Raw genomic sequence first — 23626 nt, forward strand, 5'->3', positions numbered from 1 at the left:
CTAAATAAAAATAAGTCTAAACTGCATTGATTAAAAAAGGGTAAAAGTATTTCTAAAATGAAATTGAGGATTACGCAAGCTATGCCTAATATCTACCTTTACTAAGTCCTTAGAGGAAAGGTTACATATTATACAAATATATGAAGGTAAAAATATGTAACTAAAGAGGTTTAGAAGTTAAAAGGGCTTGTGTAAATGTACCAAATAGACAAAAATCATTAAGCGTTTTTACACGCTAAATTTTTTATCCCAAAATTTAAAATATATCTGGATATATCCCCAAAAGAAAGCGTATCTTGGGTTACTTTAGTTTATTTATTTATCCACGGTAAAATCTTCAGTATTACATTATAGTTTAGAAAGTATTAAAAGCTTCACAAGTTAAAATAAAAATGCTGTTTCACAAGATTGCCGTGTGGGACCCTGACTGACAATTATTGTAATGTCGATCGATTTCCCTTTTAAAGCGACCAAGAGAGTCTATTTTCTGTATATAATCTTATAATAATCTTTATTTGTGTTTTTTTTTTCAATGTACATGGTTGATTCTTACGATTTATTAATGTAAATTGACGGTTACTCTGTTCCATAATAGCGCCCCGCTATGGCCAAAGCTTCGCTTGCGATAGTTCGTGCGTGGCTTTGGCAAGTCTAGTTTGATCTCAGAATTCCTTAGATTATACGATGTACTGCGGATGCTAAACAAATTTTGTAGGTACATCGGGGAAAGCCCTTTAAGTTTTTTTAAATATCAACGTCGTCTTCAACTTCCTTCGGCGCGTGGAGAGATTGTCCTAGTGGAGTCTCTTTAGGAGGAAACTGGTACTTGTGTCGTGACTGGATCTTGTAATGACCCTAGCAGCTAGGGTTGTCCACACTATGATCAAATTTTCACACTATTATACTAATTTTTTCTGCTCAACAAATGTCACTATTATACTCCATAAAACTCTCTTTTTCTTCATAATTTTCCTCGCTCGATTGTTGAGACGACTCATCCGAGGAGGCAGCTGACAATGTTGTACAACTGGACCTGCTGGAGGCCATGTTTTTGATAATTTGTAATCAGGCCTGGTATTAAAATGTGGTACCTAGGCCGGTGTCTTGCGTGGGAATTCTATGGTTTTGGAAAGAGCTTTTATAAAAAAAAACAAACAGTCGAAGAACCTTTGCACTATTATTCCAGCATAATACTGGATTCTTTTGCCTCACTATTATGCTCAAAATTATGCCGGCATAATGTGGACAACCCACTAGCAGCCCTACTTTGGAGTTTTTGGAGTTTATCACTCAAGGTAACGTTTAGTTCATCCCAAACGGAGCTACAAATTATAGTCAAAGTGGAGTAAAATTAATGCTTGGTAGATTTGGGGAGCGGAGCTTTCGGAAATGAATGGTCTAAAGCGTTTAAGGGCGCCTATAGCTGAAGATATTGTCCTACTTTTTTCATCTATATGCTTTGTCCATGAAGGGCCGGTGTTCGTCAATTAATAAGCCCTAAGTGACTTGTCCTCGTTAACTCTTTTGATCGATTTGCCGTCGATCTCGATATTAATCTGATTATTCGAAAGAGCTTGTTCACGCTGATTAGATCCAATTACCATGAATTCAGTCTTAGCAATATTGAGGCTTAGCTAGTTGGTTAAAAGCCAGGAATTAAGGTTTCTTAGCTCCGAGTTTATGACATTTTCGAGGTCAGCCATAGTACTGGCAGTGAAGGTTATATTTGTGTCGTCGTCAAACATCCTCGGAGAGGCTAAACTAAGGCAATTGGGCAGACCATTAATGTAACTAAGAATAAAAGTGATCCAAGATTGCTTCCCTGTGGGACAAATGACCATTTATACTGCATTTTTGGCTTTCGTCGCAAAGATATGATTCAAACCATTTGAGACTACTTCTGTCAACACCGTATTTGTGAAGCTTTCGTATAAGAACACTGTGGTCAATGATGTCCAAGGCTTTTTTTTAGATCAATGAAGATCACACCATTGACAAGGCCATTGTCAATATTGGCCGAACAGAAATTTGTGGCTTCGATCAACGCAGTAAGCGTACAGTGCAATGATCGGTATCCAGACTGACAATGGGTTTGTAAGTTGTTGTTAGTAAGAATATTACTCGCAAAGCTGGTCGTGTAAAATTTTTTCAAAGATTATTGCAACTGTCGGAATAATAGATGTTGGTCGATAGTTGTTTGGGTCATCTCTTTTCCCATTCTTGAATATAGGAGACGCTCTCGCCAATTTCCACTCAGTTGAAAAGACACCAGTGCTAATCGACTTTGTCAGTAAATATTTGTGTAAGCGACGATGCGACTATATCGCCGGCCATTTTTAGAAGTTTATTTGAAATATTATCTAGGCCCGGAGCTTTACTTTCATTTCATTTAGACAACAGTTTGCGAACTACGTCCACTGTCAGAGCTTTTAGAGAAAATGTAGTTTTTGTTGGTTCGAGATAGGGCCCAGGCTCTACGTTAGATGACGGTATTTTGAAGGCCAGTCTCTCACCGATGCTTGAAAGTGCAAATTTAATTCTTCGGATATCTCAAAAGGTTCATTTTTAGTTTGCTTCCTAACTTTAATTTGCGGTATATTCTTCTCTTCATTTGGATGTCGTGAGTTCAGTTCATTAATTAATTTCCACGTTTTTTTGAGATTTGATTTGCTGAACTTCAAGTTTTCCGTGAAATATTTTCGCTTGACCTTCTTCGTTGTTTGTGTTGTTCCGGGCACGTTTATATTCATCCCATGTAAAAGGGTTGCCGTCCATAGCTGCTTTCTTTTTTAAGAAGTCTCTTTTTTGCATCTCATTGCGCAGTTGGTTAGTAATCCATGGCGACTTTTTGTTGCCACCCACTTTAGATTTTAGTGATATATGTTTGTCGATAGCTGCCATTAGCATACCCTTCCACAATAGCCACATATCATTGCGATCGTTAAGTTTTTTAACATTTGACCACGCCTTTTTTTGTAAGACCCTTAAGATTTTAACTTTATGGAAATGTTTCAGTTGACGCGTTTGATTGTTATTGTGCCTGTACGCTCATAGTGGGCTTTGTGTGTCATATAAATTAAAGCATGGTCGCTAATTGCAAGTTGGGCAACGCCACACTTTGTAATTTTTAGAGGTGAATTCGTGATACAAAGGTCAATTAAAGTGCTGGAATTACGAGTTATTCTTGTCCGTTCTGTAATTAGCTGCTCCAGACCAAAAATATCAAGTATATGTTTTAGTTTAACGGCATTAGCCAACGTTGTATCCGCCATAAGATACACATTAAAATCACCTTAAAGGAAAAATTTCCAGTTTCCCGCATCAATTTTGTTAACTAATTTTTCAAATTCGTTAAAAGACTCATCGGGTAGTCGGGAGGTCTATACCAGGTGCTAATTAGAAATGGTCTTGACCGTGGCCTTATGATTTCTAAAACTAAACATTCAGGATTTTCAGTACTCAAGTCGTCACGGATTTTATAGTTTAGGTTACATCGTACCTACATGCAGATTCCACCTGCTACGCCCGCTACGCCCGTTCACCTTGCGATCTTTCCTTGTTATTTCAAAACCTGGTACATAAACATCACTGTCTTTGATAGTGGAATCTAATTTCATTTCATTGATGGACAGTATATCAATTTAAGAATTAGACATAAATGCCCGAAGCTCGTCAATGTGGGCTAGTAGGCTATTTATGTTAAGAGAAGTCATCACCAGGTAACATTACTCTTTTAAAGCTTTTGTCCTGCAGCACATGTCTGACAAGCTCCCAGACGGCAATATACTAATCTTTGTGTTTAATTACTTCTAAAAACTTACGTGCTAGCTGAGAAGTTTCTGTTTTATTCAAGTGAAGGCCATTTCGATGAAGATGCTGATCTACAGTGATGTTAGAATGGTCAATTAACTTCCATTGGTTTTGGCGACAAAATTTCGGTGTGCGACAAATGCAGACTGCAGACTTGCAGACTTGCAGACCTGCAGACCTGCAGACTTGCAGACTTGCAGAATTGCAGACCTGCAGACCTGCAGACTTGCAGACTTGCAGACCTGCAGACCTGCAGACCTGCAGACCTGCAGACTTGCAGACTTGCAGACTTGATGGACTCAACATACTGGCCTTTCCCAATTCATTTTCAGAATAATATTGTGTAGCCTCCGCTATTCCACATCATGCGCTGTCCGCTTTATAGTACGCCTTAAGGCTACTTGGCTACTTTCACGGTTGTCCTTCAGGACAACCGTGAAGACTTGCCGACCTGCATACCTCCGGATTTTCGCGACTTTGGAATTTAACGAGAATTATATACTAGTGTTGTTGATTCCATGGAGTGTTGCTGATTGACTAGCTCGCGGTATTTAGTACGATCGAGTGATATAATCCCCTGTGGAGGCATGTGTTGTTTACGAAATTTTAAGAGCTAAAATCTCGCGCAGGAATTTTTAAATTCAAACTAACTTTGGCATGGTGACCACTTGAGCAACACGTCTACATAATTTTTTTGCTATTCTAACTTTAAACTCGGATATCTCGATAACCAATTATTAATGTCTTTTGAATAACGCTGAGCAGCTAATTCGTTCTTGCTAGGCGTTCGATACCCGATAAATTCAATGCAACAGGCCTCGTTCGTCGGAGAGTTTACCCGATCCTGATATTTTAGAAAATAAAAAAAATCACTAAAATTGTATTTTTCTCAGAACCTAGCCCTTATTATGCTGTTTGCTATATAGTTTGACAACGTTTTCTCAAAACTGGCGCACGTAAGAATTTTATTCCTGTAGAACAATCGTGAAAGTAGCCAAGTATCAAAGCGTACCAAGCAGACAGCGCATGATATGGAATGGCGGAGGTTACACAATATTATTTTAAAATGAATTGGGAAAGGCCAGTATGTTGAGTCTGCAAGTCTGCATTTGTCGCACACCGACAAAATTTCCTTAGGGTTGATTTAACTTCCTTTACTTGGTTTGCTAAATGGTCATCACTGGAGCGGGCTGTCAAGCTGGATAAGACTACTTCTTACTCTGGTGCTGCACTGTTAATCCCCCTAGTGAGGTCAAAATTTTCTTTAGCACAGGCAGTTGGATTTTCACCATCCCGTAGCCTGTTTGTGCCGACATGAACGATGAGCTGTTCAGGATTTTTCCTTATGATAGGCTTGATACGATAGCGGTAGACGAGCTCACGTTGTCAGAAAAAATACATTTTATCTCTTATTTACGGACTTTAGTTTTTATTTCTTAACGGATTTACATGTAGAGAATGGGTAAAACACCAGACACCAGATCACTACAATATTGCTCATATTCAAGATCATATCTGACACATTTCAGCCACTTTTTATATACCAAGGGCCGTTCAGTTAAGTTGACATAAAGAGTAAAGGCTCGTGCTCATGTCACGCCATCCATAACACCTTGGGAAACCAACCCATATTTTTTAACTATAGGCTATTCTCCTTATAGTATGGCAGACTAGTATTCGAATTATTGTAAACAAGACTTCCGGGAAATATGTCAAAATTAATTAAAAATCAAAGTACTGCAAATAGTAGCGAAACTAAATTTTTCACGTCCACGAAGACATGGTAAAATTGCCTCGTTTGTGACCTACTCCAGACGTGACTACTCCTATCCACAGGCTATCCATCATCACCTATTGCGATATAACTCTAGAATATAGTCCTAGTCAAGTTAAATTGGGACAGTCTTCACAACCAAGCCAGTACTGTCCTTCTCATGCCCCCTTAACCCTCTGCGGAACAAGGCTAACGTACGCGTACCTATTTATTGAGCCGATTTAGCCTGATTTGATAAGCGCAATTGTCTATTAGGCGTATGTAACTTGATTACATTAAGAATGCAAGGAAGTGGACAAAAATAAACTTGATTTATAAATATCTATCGCAGTACAACAGATTTTATAAATTTGCAACAGAATCTATGTATTAATAAATCGGACAAATTTTGACCGCGTTTTACTAGTAAACAAAGAATCATGGCCACAACTTGTAGTGGTAGGTACGTTGGCAAAACATATGTAGTGTAATTTAAAAGTCGAAACTTTTTCGTTAATTAAAATAGCTTCAAAAGCATATAAAAATGTCGATTTTATAAAATTCTATAAAAATTTAACGTTTGGTTGTACTTATCCTATTTTATTAATAAAAAAGCCACGTTTTCGGAACCTGGTGAGCGCTCAGTGGGTGCGCTTGGCACAGTCTCGCGTCTCTGCATCAAAGCTCGCTCAAATGACAAGTGGCCGTTTTACTGCCTATTTTATTTTGCGGCCTGATAAAACTGACCTTACTTGCCGAATTTAGGAAACACGATTGCCTCTCTACACTGTTTCTTCAATATTGAAAAAAACATTTTCAGACTACTCTTGTTTTCTTTCTCCAGTTTCTAGCTGAGACCGTCATGGACAACACAAATTGCATTATGTGGACCATCTCTCTTGGCACACTCATTGCATGTTTTCTTCTCAACACAAGTCGAGTTCTACAAGCCTCCGAGTTGTGTCAGGAATGTTTGATTCTCCTAAAGAACGTAGCCCCCAGAAAAAAGGCTCAATTAGCCTACACGGTCAACAGCGTGTTGTTTAAAGGATATATACTTCTAAACGATCAAAAAAGTGCGATAGAATGCGGTAAAAAACTTCTGGACTGTCTTAGCGGCCTTGGTTTAAGAGCAAAAGAAGTCGGGGTAATTTTCCAAATGGCACAATTATATCAACTTCAGAGCAAATTTAAAGACGCAAAAATGCTTTATAACAAAGCATTAAGAATCTTCATAGAAACAGGCGACAGGAATGGAATGGCCATTTGTTACGGAAGTCTTGGAACTGTCTGTCAATCTCTCAGTGAATATGGAAATGCTGAAGAATATCAAAGAAGAGCACTTGCGATAACACAAGAAATTGGCGAGAAACACGCAGAAGCCGCGTGTTATGGAAACCTGGGAACTGTGTGTATTTCCCTGGGTGAATACAAAAAGGCTGAAGAACATCTAAAGAACGCTCTTGACATAGAGAAAGAAATTGGCGACAAACACCGAGAAGCCGCGTGTTATACAAACCTAGGAACTGTCTCTAAATATCTCGGAGAATATGGAAAAGCTGAAAAATATCAAAGGAGAGCACTTGCGATAATACAAGAAATTGGCGACAAAAAAGGAGAAGCCACGTGTTATGGAAACCTGGGAGCTATGTGTGCTTCCCTAGGTGAATACAAAAAGGCTGAAGAACATCTTAACAACGCACTAGTGCTAACGAAAGAAATTGGGGACAAACAAAGAGAAGCCACGTGTTATGGAAACCTTGGAAGTGTTTCTGAATCTCTCGGTGAATATGGAAAAGCTGAAGAATATCAAAAGAAAGCACTTGCGATAGCACAAGAAATTGGCGACAAACGCGGGGTAGCCACGTGTTATCTAAACCTGGGAACTGTGTGTCTTTCCCTGGGTGAATATAAAAAGGTGGAGGAGCATCTAAACAACGCACTTGTGATAACAAAAGAAATTGGCGACAAACAAGGAGAGGCTGCTTGTTATGGGCGACTAGGAATTTTGTTTCGTTCCCATGGTAAACATCTTGAGGCTAAACAGCATCATGAAAAGGCACTTGCCATAAGCGGAGCGATCAGTGACATAAGTGCAGAAGCTGACTGGCACCTGCAACTTGCATACGACGCCGCTTCAGAAGGAAATGTAGATTTACAGGATGAAATATCTTCTAATCTCTCTGCAAGCATAAACAAGTGCGAGAAAATGAGACGTTTTCTCGGACACAATGACCAATTTAAGATATCACTTTTTGAAATGCGCAGTAGTTCTTATCACTTCCTCAGCACACTGTTTTGCGTTACTGGAAAAGAGAAGGAAGCTCTTTGTGTTCTAGAACTTGGACGAGCCAGAGCTCTGGCAGTCTTAATCTCAGGTCACCATTCTACTCAACAGCAATTGTCAGTCAATCCGCCGTCATGGGCTGATATTGAAAGGACCGTGAAGAAGGAAAGCAACAGCTGTTGTCTATACATTTCATATTTTGGCCAAAATATGTTTTTGTGGGTCCTTCAAGAAAATAAACCACTGTATTTTCGTAAAATCAACGTCAACGAAAGTTTTGTCACCAAGGGATTAGAAAGGGATGTTGATCAAGTTTTTAGGGAGGATGGCTTTAGAAAGTTTAAAGTTCTTCCTCAAGAGCACTGCGAAGACCGATCCCTGTCGTATTTTGACAGCCAGCGACTCAACCTGCACACATGAACAAGCAGAGCAAGAAGGCTTGTCAGTCTACCGCCTAGTAGAAGAAGAAGAAGAGGAAAACCTGCAACCAGATCCCACCCTAGCCGAGCAATACAGAATGATCATCGCTCCTGTTGCTGACTTTCTTGGCAAACCTGAACTCATGATTGTTCCTGATCGCGCTTTGTACAAAGTTCCATTTGCAGCATTAAAGGATGAAAGGGGAAATTTATTATCAGATGCTTACAGGATCCGCATTGTTCCTTCTTTGACGACTCTCAGGATCATTCAAGAATCTCCAGCAGATTATCACAGTCGGACCGGAGCACTAATAGTAGGCGAACCAGACGTTAGGGACGTGTATTACAAGGGATGCCTTGGGGTCCTTTCGCGTTTGCCCTGTGCAAGAGAGGAAGCGGAGATGATAGGAAAACTGATCGGAGCTGAGCCTTTGTTAGGGAGGCAAGCAACTAAGGAAGCGGTTCTTAAGAGCATACACTCTGTAAGTCTGATTCATTTTGCTGCTCATGGTGATGCCGAAAGAGGAGAAATTGCTCTTGCTCCTCAATACCCAACTGACGGGACTGCAAGCGAGGAAGATTACCTGTTGACAATGGCTGACATTTCACGAGTTCAACTGCGTGCAAAGCTTGTAGTACTCAGCTGTTGTCACAGCGCACAAGGACAGGTTAGAGCTGAAGGAGTTATTGGAATCGCTCGGGCTTTCTTAGGATCCGGCGCACGCTCTGTGTTGGTGGCCCTGTGGGCCATACCAGACGAAGCAACAAAAGAATTAATGGGTCGTTTCTATGAGCACCTTGTTCGTGGGGAAAGTGCCAGTGAATCTCTTCACCAGGCCATGAAGTGGATGAGAAATAACGGCTATTCTGATTTGAGGGACTGGGCGCCTTTCATACTGTTTGGAGACAACGTGACATTTGATTTCGGAAAGTAAAGGTTAGTTTTACCATAACATCATATCATTGCGGATGCTGAATATACTATTTCAACAAAACTTTTCCATTCTGTTGAAAACGCTTATGGTTCTGAGACAGGAGACTTATTAGCTAAGGTTCATTGTTGTTTGACTATTCTCATTCCGATTTGGGAACATTATAGTAGGATGACCTACAAGTGAAAAACTAACGCAACGTTCCGTTTTTTCTGCTTTTGAAAGCAAACTAAAGAAACATCATAGCCACTGATTCCGTTTATTCAAACAACAAATACATAACCGAAGAACAAGAGGATAGAGGATATACCTAATACGCCTCTTAGAGAGTTGTTATGAAGCCATTTTTTGGTGAAAAGTGCGTTTGGAGACACAGGAAATAAACTTCAGACTTTCCATTCCAGTTGTTGACTTTCCCCCTTTTGTCTGGCTCATCACTTTTCCTACATAGGCTGTTATCTGGGTTCTATGTTTTTATTATATACTGCGAGGAATTCGTATAGATTTGTGAAAGCCTTTTAGTCGCCTGATGGACCATTTTACTACGTTTTTGCTATTGTCATTAGATCAGCTATTAGAAAACACTCTGATCCCTTCTAGGTTTATTCCTTCCCCTCGGTTTTCCAAAAGGGTGTTGAATTATGTCCAAATAAGTGGACTGGAACATTGACCCTAAATTGTAATTTTGTTTATCATTTGCAGGTGTCTCGCCTTGGCCGAGAAATACCTGACAAAAAGGGACTTGGAAAGAGAAGGCTAGGACATTAAACAGTAAACCAAAGTGGACTTTTGAACACTATATCACTTCAACTGAAGGCATTAACTTAGCAGATTTGTTTTACTCAAATTATTTATGTTCGAGTGATTTTCGCCGTTTGTTTGGAAAGTGATGTGCATCAAAAGCTAGTCACAAAGCAACGTTAGCTTTGCCAGCATGAAATGGGTAACGATCTGTTTAAATTCAAAAAATGACTACTTTGTTAGCTCGTTATAAGTTTATGCAAAATCTAAACTGACCAAAAGACTGAGACACTGTTAAGAAATTCTCCTGGAACCTCTACCCTTTAGGGGTCTAGAGTGGGGTTTAATATTGCACCGCTACCATTAAGAGTTCTCAAAGTTTCCATAGTGGAAGTTATTGTTTTTATCTCTTACAAGGTACAAATAAGGCAGAGACAGTGCGTTTTCAAACTAACACTAGTGAATGTCTTTGTAAGTCCTCAATTATGCAAAGACAAATGGAGATGTTCGTCCCTTTGAGTTTTGTTGCTCCGTTTCTTAATTTCCGACAGTTCGTCTTGATTTCATTTCTACTTTTTCTTGAATTTCGATCATGATGTAATTTGTAAATATCGAGTATTACAGTTTTAATTTTTCAAAGAGGCCAAATTAGTATAGATTTTCAATGTAGTCGACGTGTTATTTTTGGCCGCCTTTACTTCAGCAAAAATAGACAGGCCAGGATGTCATCTACAGCTATATAATAAGGAAGCATAAAAGTATTTTGTGTATATATCAGTGTTAAGTTTGCTTTTATCTTTGATTTTTTGCTCCTTTTGAATTCTGCCTAAGTTCAGTCATCTTTACAGTAGAGTTGCCTTGGACTGATCTATTCGGTTCGTTGTTAGTAGATTTGTACGTTCTGTTTAATATTTTATTACAAGGGTTTTTTGGTCAAATATGAAATATTGCAGATTTCACTTCACATAGAATTTGCAATACATGGTTTAAGTTCGCTGAACTTCTTAAAAAGTAAGGATATCTTGCTCCATTATCAGAAACAGGGAGCACAAAAGGATTTTGTAAATACGTCAAGTTGCTAAATAAAATGCCGTCTGAAAGCAGAGATACCTTTCACTCTTAACACAGGCCCGTAGCAGGGGGAGGGGCAGGGGGGGCTTGAGCCCCCCCAGAATTTTTGGAAGTTACAAAACAGTTTGCCAAGAAATAAATAATTAAACCAAATTAATGTGCAGCAATCAGTCTTAAACTCTGACGCTGCAAATGCCGTTTCACAGCCCTTTAAAAATGTGTTTACTACCTTTCAGTTTCCTTCGCTAACAGTTTGTTTTTATATACAACAACAACAAAAAAGGCACTCCTACCTTGTAAATTGGAAATAAGAACCAAAATGGATCGAAATCAACCAATTTTAAGCCCTAAAAGCTGTTAAAATAAACTACTTGTTTTCTAGGGCATCCGCTCATTTATAGCAATACAAATGTCCTTAGACCTCCTTAGTGTATAACAATTTAGTATTCGCGCGTTGTCGAAAGACACACAAATATGTGCTCTCAAGAGCCAGAGAAAAAATTCTGCCACAGTCGGATTCTTACTGCCCGGTTAAAACCAAATTTTAAAAGAGAAAGGAAAATTTGTCGTCGTTTGTTTGCGTCCTCCTTCAAACGTGAAATTAGGAAACTTCACATGGTGGTCCACGTAAAAGAAACAGCAAAAAAATGTACTAAAAAGTGTGATGCAGGTGCAAAGTTATTGTTTTACTTACTAAATCTACTTTTTTTCCGTTTTTTTTTTATGTTCTCGTTGCATCTAAAACTCCCTAATCAGTCAATTTTTTTTTTTTTTTTGGGGGGGGGGAGAGTAGTTATCTTTTTTTTTTAACCATTTTGCTGAGCCCCCTCAGTTGTTTTAGTCTTGCCACGGGCCTGTAACAGCGTTTCACTTTTTTCATCTTTAACTGATATTTTAAACCGAAAAGTAGAACCGATAAAGTATTGTTAAAAAGCTTTCATATAAATGGTCACTCAGTGACACAACTTACAAGTTATCCAACCCGGAATCACCAGACGTACCCGAAAATTTGGAGTCCAAGACAAAAACACAATCAGCTGCGTATGAGTTAACTTTGCTGGTCCTCTTTATGTCAACTCTATTTCCAAGGAAGCAGAGATGACAAAGGTCTATATCGCCCTTTTCACTTGTAGGATTAGCCGACCAGCTCATTTGGAATTAGACGCGTCAACCTTCCTGTGCTGTCTAAAAAACTTCGTCGGACTTGGAGGACTCCCAAAACAGATTGTTTCAGACAACGCGTAAACATTCCAGGCAACAGAAAAGAATTAAGTCTCCCTCTTTGCTCTATCGGAAGTTCAAGAACACCCGGGCTTACAGGGGAATTTCATGGCAGCACAGTTTGGCGAAGGCACCCTGGTTGGGTTGATTCTTTGAGAGCTTTAAAAAGAAAGTAAAGATATGTTTGAAGAAGACCCTTAGAGGATCAAGACTCACGTTGGATGAGCTCTAAACGAACGCTCTCGTTACCAAGCAATTCAAATCCCACATTTTTGGCAGAGATGGAAACATGAGTACCTTGTTAACCTGACAGAATCTCATCCCAGTCCAAGTAGGAACAAGAATATATCAATCTACCAATCTGAAGATCACTCAAAGGGCGTTTTGGAAAGTAGCGAGAGTAGAAGAATTGATCAAGGGACGAGATGGGGAAAATCGAGGAGCTCGAGTGTTGGCCGTAAATAACGAAAAAAAAAAAGTCCATGATCGAAAGACCGTTACAAGCACTATTTCCTCTCGAAGTACAGGCCTCGACTGTTGAATGTCTTGACCAAGAAGAAAAACTCCATGAAGCGGAACAGACGGTTCCCACAAGATCCGCTAGAACGCGTCGAACAGCGGCCATTATCGCAGATGAGAAAACAAAGGTCATTGACCAGTTCTTATAATATAAGTGACCTTTCTTATAAGTCCCATGCTGTCACACTAAGTCCAAAAACAACAAAGACAGCGATCATTTTTATCGTCATCAAAAAATTCTCATTCACATTTGTTCACATTTTACAAGAAGTTATAACTACTAAGTCGTGAAATATAGTTTTTATCAGGTATTTCGCTTTTTACATTGTCCAGCTGCATAATTGCATTTGTATCCTTGTGGGCAACAACCATTTTCATCACAACAACAAACAGCATTTTGAACAGGACAGCAACCCCACCCAGTTGTGGGCATACGACAGCAAGTGGAACCATATGGACAGTACGAAGAGCCGCCAGGACAAACAACTTCGTTTCTCTTTACTTTCGTCTCACTTTTCAACAATGATGACAGCTTTGCTGGTTATAAGATGATCTCGTCAACAGTTTGAGCTCCATTGTTGTCTTGCTCTTCACAAGAGCAGCATCCGATGAATACAACCAGCAGAGTGAATGCAAACACGGACCACTTCAGCTGCATTAATACAAATAAATATACAAATGCATTCAACTATTTGTTGAAATAATCTTGCATTTCTAGCACCACTACAGACATTTTTACGGCTTCTACCTCCGTGTTACGAAGATTGTCTAATTGTATCCAAGAACATTCCAGAACCTTCTCTGGAACATTCTAGGACATTCTATGGAACATTCCAGAACATTTTAGAATGCTGCGTCATGGCTTACGTAATTGTCTTTAAATAGCACACGCTGATGTAACATTACTGAAAATAGAGTTTTAGAAGGTTCTAGAACCTTGTTGCATGTCTATATAAGTAAGCGAGTTTAGCGTTTTGTGTAAACAGTGTCAAAAAGTCTATTCAAAAGGCTGTGTGCCGGACCTATTTAAAGTAGCTGAGTGTTGATTCAACTGTAAAGGCTGCAGAGTCTTAAAATCTGTGCGACAAGAATCTCGGAAGAGAATAAATTCTCTTGTTGCTGTTACCTGAGTTCAGTCTACAAACATCCCGCTTCCTTCAACAACGAATCTTGTAACACTACGCCATCTTGGGGGGGGGGGGGGGGGGAGGAAGTGGTCTAAAACCAACCTCGTTCCCAGGGATTTTCCCTTGTAACTTTGGGAGAGGCGGAAATCTCTGGCAACGAGGTTGGGCTCAAACATGGCTGAAAATACAGTAAATGTATGGGAGTTTCAAAGGCCCTCAAGCTCTATAACTCAGCACGAATTTGTCGGATTTTGACAGCGAGTACGTCTTTTAAATGGTAATCTGTAGGCTATGACGGTCGTAAATGAATTATTGTGGGTATTGCCTTTCAGGCACGTGGGCATTATGTCTAAATAAAATAAAATAAAATAAAATAAAATAAAATAAAATAAAATAAAAGCCTTCATTTAACGAGGGTACACACATAATAGTGGTTACCCGTACTAATATAGTTATGGCGCCGAAATGACTAAGAAAATCTAAAAAATACATCATAAAAATTGGCGTGACTACGTCTTTAGGGTGGTCAATTTTCGGATTGTGTTCGGAACTGATCGGAATCAGAGAACGAACAGATATCGGTTTTCTCTCTGTTTCACATGACCGATTTATTTTTAGATGAAATGGAACACCTCGCGGATTGGTCCTCAATTCTCAAGACAAATTGTTCTGTTTACAATTCAAATACATCTCTATGGAACTTAGAATGGAATATCCCTGAAGAATGATCAAACGCCAAAATAAAAGTTTTTAAAGCAGTCAAAATCCATTTCGCATTCCGATTTGAGAGAATCTAAATTCCACTCCTGGGAAAACACTACACTACGGTAATTATTTTTTTGTTTGAAATATCGATATACCTTTTAACAGCAGTCAAAGTTATCTGATCATTTGAGGCAAAAGTCTGCAGAAATTACGTGTGTTTGCACGTACGCAATATTTTTTTTTTACATTTACTTCTAAAAGTATAGGCATTGTTTACCTGAATACAATTTTTGACAGGACTAGCTTTTATCGATTACTCAATTTGCATAAAGCTATTTCAAATTTGATATCAGCTTAAGCTGAGGCCAAATTTGCAAAAAAGTAAAATCTAGTTTACATGTTGCTTTTGCAAGTCGCATTTGCTGCGTTCAATTTTGTTTTTATAGCTCAGGACAGTTGCCAAATAAAGTTCCCTGTGTACAAGCTGTCTTCCATGCATTTCCACACGTACCTTGGTCCTTGCCTGGTTAGGCCTCTCTCTGTTTTTCATCTTGGTCAATCAATTTCGGGTCACAAGGTCCGAGCGAAAAAGCGAGGCCTAGACAAAAATCAAAAATTGAGACAAATGTCTCAATTTTTTCTGGCGCGAAATTTTACGTTGAGCGGTTCACGCCATGGCGAAAAAATCGGAAGAAGTGGTAAGTTCGACTTCATTTTCGACGCAAATACTTCGGACGATAAATCTCTTTCGAGTGTATAAGGGTAGTTAATTCATATTATTTTTGTAAAGGGAAGAAACGGATCATACGGTACGGCTTTATCCTCTAGAAAGCGCCTTTTCGACGAGCAATTTGTATGGAAGCATATGCATAAGTTTATTTAACTGGGAAATGAGCGATCGGCTTCACCGTTGAAATCACCATGTTGTAATGAAAGGCTCTCTATTTTCAACCGGTTATTTACCACTTATGTTTTTAGAAAGCGAACTAGAGAGTGTGACCCAGCAATTTGGCAGTTTAACAACATCTTCGAAGGAGAAAGACGAAAGTAAGCCTTCTTTTAAGTTTGAACTTTATACTTTTCGCAGGGGACTACGTTGGGGCTTTCGTTTTTCTTCATTTTTGCATCATACAGCAAGAGAATTAAAGTCATGACCGGTTTTCAATTTTTGATACATTATTCGGTTGAAGAAAAAGTCAAGAAAACTTTCATATCTCAGTCGCAGTTGTTTACATGCTAAAGCTCCGTCGGAATAAGGTCGCAAGAGCTAAAATCGATCGCAAGTACGTGGTCCATGCATTACATTTTTAGGAGTTTGCAAAGATGACAACAGTCGATCTACAATTACACAGCATTCACAAGGGTTTTGAAACCATAATTTAGGGAGCTTAGGCAACGACAACGGCGACGGAAACGACAACGCCGCAGAACAATAGGTTTAATGAGCAAAAAAATCGCTCTGCACGTGCGTTTTACATTTTAGTACATTTCTTTGTCGTCCTCTGCAGAGCAACAACGTGAAATGACCATGTTCAAGGTTTTTTGTGGAGAAAATGAACGCACGGCGGTGAATTTTCATTTTCTTTCTTAACTTAAACGCCACTCCTACCAATTTGGTTTCTGGAAAGTTCGCCTTTTTTGCAAAAGTTGAGCGAGTTGAAATAATCGCGAAGAAGTACAACTGAAATTAAATTATATTTCCAGGTGAAGTTTTCGTTGCCGTTGCCGTCGTCGCTGCTTAAAGCTCCCTAATTTGCCGCTGTTTGCAACATCTTATATAGACCCGTTTAGTCCGCCATTTTAAAATAAAACAAACACATGCGCAGCCTGTTTTTTTCTAGGCTTTCCCCGGCCGTTCGCCTCGGATACATCACCGAAACGAATTGACCGTGAGGGCCTGGGAAAAAGCCGTACATGAACCAGGCAACCTCAGTCCTAAGTGGCTATTTTTAAAACGTCATATGAATCCTTCCCAATTAAAATATTTCATTAAGTTTCCGCGAAATGAGTACGACTCGGAAAGGTTTATATTGAACGTCTTTACGCCTGTAACGGTGGTAGTTTTTAATAACGATGCAACTAAGTCGTAGAAAATGACTTAAAATTTTGAATGTCAATCAATTTTGTGTGGATTCAATTACAGAGGCTCAAAGTCGACCAAAATCCTAAAAGGCGAGTGATAGTCAGTTAAAACCCAATGCTATAGCAGAGTTAGATAAAACAGACCTAAATCCTTCCATTTACCAAAACTGACGCACAACATTCTTTTTCAGGACAGATATTCTTTCCAAAAGTTCGACTTAGACACGCGGAACTGCTCGTTTCAGCAAAGTTAACATGAAACGTAGACTTGAAAACCTTCAAATGAACTAGGCTTTCCGGGCAATACTTCTAAAACAGTGGCTACGGGCTACTTTTCAATTCAATAATATACCTTTCAAACAATGTCTACGCATACCTCGTTCTTTAAGCGTGAAACCGAGCCTCGCCAATAACTCGTAACTTGCGTGCGCAAGCAACAAAGAGAATGTGTTTATACCTCGTTCTTTAACGGTGAAACCCCATAGCCAGGTAGCTAGGTAGCCACATATTCACTTAGTCACAGAGCCACGTAATCAAAGAAGCGAGTAACTTTACTGACAAACATACAATTTGAAATATCATTCATGCACCTGTTCAATTGACGAGTTCGCTGACAGAGCGCTTTGATTTTCTTGGGGATTTTTTATAACGGTAAATGGAATAGATTTCAGAAAGCTTAAAGTCAGTATGTTCAAGTAAGGAGGTTGTTTTTTTTAATTTGATCGTATTTATTAGTGTTTAAAATTTTTGACAATGAATATTTTTAGCTCAGTCGAATTCCCCAGAGCGCTGGTTGTTAGCCACGTTTTTAAACTGAAATAAACATTTCGTGATGCTAAGCTAGTTTATGACTACTTCCTTTTACCTCCCAGCAAGTTAATTTTAGCTTGTTCAAGCCTGCTGACAAAAACAAAGAACTAACGTGTTTTAAAAACTCTTCCAAAATAATTAAAGCAAGTTTGTCTTCAGTTTGTTTTACCAAATTAGATATGTGCATATCCGTTTCTTCAGTACAATTAAGCCATGTTGTGCAAGCTTGGTGTGTTGTGAGCGTCGAATCACCTTTAGCATCAATATGGGGGGTGATATTATGGTCGAGTTTATTTAAACTGCGACTAAACGAGCTTAATTAGTAAAATGTTGCTGAACATTTTTAAAAATTACATAGAGACTGTTATAACGTGTCCTCTGTATACTAGTTTGGTCAGCACCAAGCAAGCGTTTTGGGTCAGCGATTGGCCCCCATACGTTGTCCAATATACACGAACTTATATGATCGGTAAATGCCGGATCAGTGTACTCGGTACTACCCAAACAATCCGTTCGGGTGGTAAAAGAATGATTTACGGATCGTGCAGATGGTGAACTGCATATCATTAGTGGGACTTACAAAAAAAGAGGGGGTAGCAAGAAGGTAGTGTGTTTCTCTCCCCTCTCCCTCCTGCCGTAGTTATGTTCAACGTGTTTGAATTGTAGCCTCACGCTGTACGATCCAGTAAATCATTTTTTCATGACCTGAATGGCTCATACAGAGAGACTTAAATGAGTGGCTTCAGCCGTTCGTCTTCCGCACGATATGTGCGATAATCGAAAAGCATCCTCTTTGGCTATCTATCAGGACATTTCCAGTGCGCCTACTGATGGAATAATTGATATTAATTATGCCTGTATGATCAACTGCAACATTACGCAACAGAAAATCATGATTTCCAACAGTAATTATAAGCCCTTGTTTAATCAGTTTTTTTTTTCGTTACATTTTATATAAAACAAACCTATTTTTGTGTCAAACAACGAAGTTCCAGTCTGGCTAAGTCCAAAAACAAGAAACTACAGCGTTAATTGTTATCCGGTCATTAACCATTCGGTATCATTCATATTTGTTTGAGTTTGCAAGAATGTGTAACTACAAGCTCGTGAAATATACTTCTTATTTGGTATTTCACTTTTCACATCTTCCAGCTGAATTATTACATTTGTATCCTTCTGGGCAGCAACTCTTTTTATCAGAACAGCAAACGTAACAGCGTTTGGGGCAGGACATCAACCCCACTGATCATTGAACCAACGACAGCAAGTGTAACCGGATGAACACATACGAAAGCCGCCAGGACAAAGAACTTCGTATCTCTTCATTTTCGTCTCGATTTTCATCACTGATGACAGGTTTGGATGCTTTGCTGGTTGTAAGATTATCTCGTCAACTGTTTGAACTCCATTGTTGTCTTGCTCTTCACAAGAGCTTCGTGCGATGAATACAATCAGCAGAGTGAATGCAAACACTGACAACGTCATCTGTATTAAGATAAATAAATATACAAATGAATTGAACAAGTTGTCGAAATAATCCGGCATTTCTAGCATCTCTACAGACTTTTTTTCGGTTTCTGCGATATCTTGGTTAGAGGGCAGAGAGGGAGGGGCGGGGAGGGGAACATCGCTTAAAATACAGGAAATTTCTGGGTAAATATATCGGAGGCCTTGAACCTCTGCAGGAGCCCATTACCCGGAGCGTGCAACTTCCCAATATTTGTGCAACGGTGTTTTCACAAGTAGTTTTATTTTTAGATACGCCTTTCCGCGAAAACTGTTTCCGGTGACATCCGCATCGAAACAAATTTGATTAAAAAAATGGCGCCAAGCTACGATTTTTTTGGTACTTTATTCCGTTCTCCGCTTGTCGTTTTCCATCATTTCAATCTTCCCTTCCATGAGATGGCCTTCCCACAATACCATGCGTTTTATTTTCACTTTCTACATGTGATTTGCATAAGCGTATCTCTGAGTGCGGATATACGCGAATCTCCCTTCGATATATTGCTCTGACGGTTTTCACAATGGTCAAATAGGCCTTAAATAGTATCGAAAAACAATGAAGAGCTCCGATCAGGATATAGAAAATCCCTTAAAAACAAAGGAACCCCGTTTAGAAGTTGAAGAGTCAGCTACGTGTTCGTCTCCGGAAGGTCCAGAAGGTCACAACAGTTCTTTAGTCGACAAGAGCGCTTTAGTAAAGAAAGCCTTACGACGAAGCCTAGAGCTCAGACAAGAACTAAAATTTCTGCAGGCGGCATCGAAGGAATCTTCACTAAAGAAAATTATGGAAAGAGATGAACGGCTGCGGGAATGGAGTCAAGTTGTAAGCAGTGCGGGTTATTTTTGCGAGGTGCGATCTCTCGTGTCAGATTTGTCCCCCTTCCCTGAATCTCTTGTGGAACAAGGACCCACGACAAATGAATCGAGGTTGGCCCTTTTTATTTACCACTCGAAGAACCTTATGTTCGATTTTAGTACTTGCTCAGGCTGTTCGCCTTATATTTTTTCCGGACGGCGAGTGGCGACTGGATAGTCCGATTTACGAACACTGTGAAATCACAAGCGGAACATTCAGATTGCCAGAATGTTTTGCATTGTTTTGCGAAAACAAACACTAAACACTTGTCAGAAGAAATCGCTGAAGCATCTTATAGCTTAGAGACTCGCATGACAGTTACCGACTGGCTTAGCTTTAAATATCTACCGGATGCGAGCTTACCCACAAAACAATGGAGATACAAGTCAGCTCTAAGAACATAATATTTGTCTTTCAGTCAGGAGGCAACGGAGCTGAAAAGAAAAACTGCAAGAGGCCAAAGCTCCCGAAAGCGAGAGACAACGTTAACAATGATCAACTTTTTAAAGACGTGGAGCTATTAGACTCGGGGATGCACAACCTGCGAGCCAGCGAGGCATGCGAGGAATGCAAGGCAGACGTGTGAGGCACTCAGGTTAGCCTAAAAAACACTCCGGTTAGCCTAAAGAGCACTCCGATTAGCCTAAATAGCACTCAGCTTAGCTTAAATAGCTCCCCGGTTAGCTTAACGATTAGCAGTTTATGTTGGGCTTGTTCATGCCTCGCATGCCTCGCATGTTTTGTTCATGCCTCGCACGTCTGCAGGTGTCAGTAAAACGCGGGGTCGGGGCCGGGGTCGGGGTCTTTTTTTTTTTCTTCTTCTTCTTTTTATTTATTTATTTATTTATTTATTTATTTATTTATTTATTTATTTATTTATTTATTTATTTATTTATTTATTTTTTCAACATCACAGGTCATTTGTGGGTCAAATAAGGATTAAAGCCAATATAAAAAAGTTAAGTCTCTAAAGCTTACTAGCTTAGGATAGGTCATCGGTGACAACACTCGATGCAGTTCCGTATTCTGGCGGACATTGGTTCCGTGAATCGACTACCTTTTGTTCTTCCAAGAAACGAAATGACGCAAAAAATACAAGGTACGAGACAATATATTTCCTTGAACTAACAAATTCGTTAACTAGAATGGCATGAACTTACTTTGAACACCCCTACCGCCTTCCATGATCGTGCTCGTTTGTTACAGTCAATCCATGTCACGAGTGACTATTATTTCCGAGAATGAAATAAACATGCGTTCGAATTCCTTTGTTAAACTCGGCATTTGAATAGAATGTAGAACATTTCCCTGGAAATCTTTCCGAAAAAGACGCATTAACTGACAAAAAAAAAAAAAATATTCAAAATACTTGAGAGACAATTGTTATTCTTGAAATACTTGTGCTGTAATGTAAAGAAAAATTCATAGTTTTATACCGGCAATAAACTAGGGAAATTTCTACGGGAACTCTGAAATCTCATTGGCGACATCAAAACTGACATGTAAATTTAAAAACTCCTTTCAAATTGAAAAAAAAAAACGGTAAAGCTTGACGTGGATTGACTGTCACACTCCCTTCTTTCCAACGTGTTGTAGAGGATGTTGGTTGAACACGGGAAAAACGATTGAAAGCCCTTCCCATGAAGCTATATTATGATGCGCAGTAAAACTATCTGTATGCACAGTCAGAAAGCAACACAGGGCGCATAGCGTAACCTGTGAGCCAAGCGAAACTTAAAATAGCACGTGAATAAATCAATAAAATATATATACATATATTACTATTATTATTATTATTATTATTATTATTATTATTATTATTATTATTATTATTATTGAAACAAGAAATATGAGTGATAGGAACCGACGTTTCGGTGTATCTTGCGCCATTATCAAGGTACATAAAAACATTAATCATTAATTATGTACCTTGATAATGGCGCAAGATGCACCGAAACGTCGGTTCCTATCACTCATATTTCTTGTTTCATGTATTTCTAAATCATTTCTTTTAAGATTATTATTATTATTATTATTATTATTATTATTATTATTATTATTATTATTATTATTATTATTATTATTATTATTATTATTATTATTAAAAGGAGAAAAAAGAGACCCTGAACCCGACCCCGACCCCCGCCCCGGCCCCGGCCCCACATTTTACTGACACCCCACGTCTGCCTCGCATGCCTCGCATGCCTCGCTGGCTCGCATATTGTATACACTCATTAGACTCTCATATACGTGATAAACGAACACCCTGCAATCGCAATGTTAAGATAAATAGCATGAGCATGAAATCACGAGTAACGAATTCCACGGATCCTATGTCTTCATAGATGACATATATTTAGCGCTGTCTCCTAATACAAAGACGCGAATTTATTGGATTCTTATATACGTGATAAACGAACATCCTGCAATCTCACTGCCGATAAGCATGAAATCACGAGTTACGAAATCCACGGATCTCATGTCTTCATAACATTTATTAATGCGCTGTCTGATATCTTGCAGTTAATCCGAGCCGGTAAACCTGAACAAATGCCACAGAGCTGGCATACCCACTGGCATATGAAAAACGTCTCCTAACGGCTCAGAATGATCATTAAGAAAACCTTCATTCAGTATATTTGAGTTTTTCCCTTTATGATCAAGATGAACATCATTAAGCAGAGCTAAGGTACTGCTGACAGCTTTATTACAAATCTATTTGCGAACTGCAGGAGTCGCGTTGGCCCGTCAACATGTAGACGAGTCATTCTAGTTACGTATTAACAGTCTTTTACGCAATCGCCTGTGATTGGTTACCCAAAACTAATTCACGGGAAAGGCCAGTTTAAAAATAACTCTACTTGTGAAAACGCCGTTTCACAGACTCGGTATGAAAGTTGTACGCTCCGGGTAATGAGCTCCTGACCTCTGTAAATCAGCACAAATTTGTCGGATTTTGACAGTGAGTACATCTTTGAAAAGGCGTCTGTTCTAAGCTTATTATGTTTCTGAATGTCACTGTGTAGACCAAAAATTCAGACTATGACAGTCTTAAATGAATTTTTTTAGGTACTGCCTTGTAGTCACGTGGGCACTCTATCACAGAATGTGTAAGCCAGTACTTATGGTGATCAATTTTTGAATTGTGTTCGGAACTGCTCGGAATCAGAAAACAGACAGACTTCGGTTTTCTCTCGGTTTTACAAGACCGATTTCATTTTTATTTGAAATGGAGTACCTCGCTGATTGGTCATAAAGACATATTTTTCGTTTACAATTAAGATGCATCTCTACAGTCCGGACAGCATGAAGTCACAACATGGCGCCAGCTCAAAGCTCGGTGACTTTTCGGAGAGCATTTAATTGTTTCGGTAATGTTTTGGTTGTTTTCGCGTTGCATAAACAGAATTCCAGACGTGGACGTTGATAGAACTTAAATCTTCAAGGCCCCTGCAAAAATGGCGATCACTGGGAAAGAATTATGCGAGATCTACCCATACGATTTGAAAAGGTAGTACGAAATTACAGTCCCTTTCAGGTTTGTTTATTCTCTTTGCCATCAATTTTTAGATAATTGTAGATTTTTGTAGTGCACGAAGAAAAATGTCGTGATCCTCATTCAACACTTATTTATCGGAGGGCATGAAGGATGATAAGAGGGCACTATGATATTTTGATTTGCGGTCTGATTCCGCTACTGACCGCCATTGTTAATTGCTTGTGCTTCTAGGATGACTAGAATTGAAGGCAGCATTATGGATTTCCACAGAGAGAAAAAAGCTACTTA

The 23626-nt window shown here is 39.1% G+C and overlaps 1 pseudogene across 1 annotated transcript; it reads left to right on the forward strand.

Moving 5' to 3' along the window:
- The first annotated feature begins 6767 nt into the window (after positions 1–6767).
- Positions 6768–9961, forward strand: LOC146459271 (tetratricopeptide repeat protein 28-like; annotated as a pseudogene). The gene is made up of 2 exons (XR_014858017.1): positions 6768–9206; positions 9904–9961. The product of XR_014858017.1 is annotated as a tetratricopeptide repeat protein 28-like (transcript).
- Positions 9962–23626: the final 13665 nt, after the last annotated feature.

The sequence above is a fragment of the Pavona decussata genome, unplaced genomic scaffold (assembly GCF_977016875.1).
Source record: "Pavona decussata unplaced genomic scaffold, jaPavDecu1.1 SCAFFOLD_222, whole genome shotgun sequence".
Classification (NCBI taxonomy): domain Eukaryota; kingdom Metazoa; phylum Cnidaria; class Anthozoa; order Scleractinia; family Agariciidae; genus Pavona; species Pavona decussata.